Source organism: Hipposideros armiger, unplaced genomic scaffold, assembly GCF_001890085.2.
Source record: "Hipposideros armiger isolate ML-2016 unplaced genomic scaffold, ASM189008v1 scaffold_774, whole genome shotgun sequence".
Classification (NCBI taxonomy): Eukaryota; Metazoa; Chordata; class Mammalia; order Chiroptera; family Hipposideridae; genus Hipposideros; species Hipposideros armiger.
The window spans coordinates 827,569-829,555 of record NW_017732124.1 but is presented as its reverse complement, the minus strand read 5'-3'; positions in this window follow the sequence as shown (position 1 = coordinate 829,555).

Below are 1,987 nucleotides of genomic sequence, written 5' to 3'. Positions count from 1 at the left end.
TGTGTGTTCACCACCCAGAGTCAGTTCTCCTTCCATCAACATATATTTGACCCCATCCTTTTACCATCTTACCTTCTGGTAACTACTAAACTATTATTTTTGTCTATGAGTTTTTGTTTCTTTATTTGTTTGTCTTGGTCCTTTGTTGCTTTCAGTTTTATATCCCACATATCAGTGATGTCATATGGTTCTTGAAAAGCAAACCTTTTAAAGTATGTTTCTGCCACTTTTTCTGTATGGCCTATGGGACTGTACTCCATCTTTCTTTGCTTCATTTTACCTGTCAGTTAAAAAGGGCATAATATTGATATTCACAGTGTCTTGTAAGTCACTCACTTTTTTACTTTAATGAACACTTTGTTCATATTAAAGCAAGCCTGCATTATTAACAAATGACACAGCCACAGTGAACAACTCCCTTCTTATAGGGAGACCCCAAGGGTACAGCTCATCTCCCATTACTCAGCTTCATACCTTTGCAAATAGATGAGCTTTGCACTGCCGCCTAAAGGTCAGGACACAAAGGATTTACTGACTAAGCCTGAAAGGATGAAGCCCTCGAGTTTCAATCTACCTATTCCAAGCGCCTCCTCTCTAGTCCTTAGGAGAAATGAAACCTGGGAATACTGAGGGAAGGATAAAATTCTATTTTTACTGACAGCCAACATTTGATCCATAATATCTGCTTTCTAAGACACTGTTATTCAATGGCCATACCAGAGAAATACGAGTTCACATGTAACTTACGTGGTTTCTCAATGTTCTGAGAGTCATAATCTTTACCACTGTGAACAACTTGAGAAACTAATCATTTTCCTGTAGCTGTTTCTTTATACAGAATGAGGTGATACACATAAACCCTTGATTCATTAGGCTTACAGTATCTAATTTTTGAGAGTACCTGGTTATTTTGTTCATTTACTTATCTTCCATATAGTGTTGCCACTCTAATGGAGAATACTAAAAATAAAGATCTTAAAACCGGATCAGTTGATTCTAATTATCATTCCTAAGGCAAACATTTTTTAGGGAAGCAAAAACTGTAAAGAAGACTAAAATTAGATTTGGGGACAATTTCCCTTATAACCATACATGTTCTTCACATTTTTACTAGCTGACATTCTTTCATAATAAATGAGTATTACTATGACTATTACTGCTAATTCTATGACTTAAAATTAATTTACTACTCCCCACATAGCGCCAAGCACTGAACTAAGAATTTCACTTGCTGAATTAAGTATTTCACTCAACGAGCCTATCAGGTGGCCATTGTTGTTACCTTCAATAAATAGCTGAGGCATGGACCTTAAAAAACATTGCCAGGGTCTCATCACTGGTAATTGGTGGAAACAGCATGCAAACCTGGCTTTCGAACTACAAAGTTGTGCTCTCTCTGAAGACACAACATTCTGTCTGCTAAGTAAAATGATGCAGTTTTTGCTAAATACCTTTCATACAAATGTTTGCAGGTTTAGGATTAAAATCAATCCATAAAATGGATTTTTGATATAATAAAAATTACCAATGTATTTTGTAAATTTTATTTCCTAAAGAGCAAAAGCAACCACTCCTCTTCTATGTGAGCATAAATGAGAGTTGCTTTGCTTTCCACAGGTCTCTTGGACCTGGTTCCCCCAAATATGAAGCTTGTATGGAGAATACTCTAGTCTCCAGCAGGGACAGGAGGAATGGCTAGAAAGATTATGTGAGAAAGGGGATTGAAATGATAGCCACAACCTGTCAAAATTTCCTATTATTAATAATGACTCCCAAACATTAATCAAATGTTCTTTTGTGTCTTTCTGTGTACGTTTTTACTATTACTCTTAAAATAAAATTTTATTTTCATTTAAATAATACATGCATACAGTAAAAACTTAAATAATGAAAACTAAAGGATATGTAATGGACAATGCCTATGTTCTCTCTGCTCCATCTTTCCCCACTCTCTTGTGTTAATGACTAGAATGAAAGACATTCAATT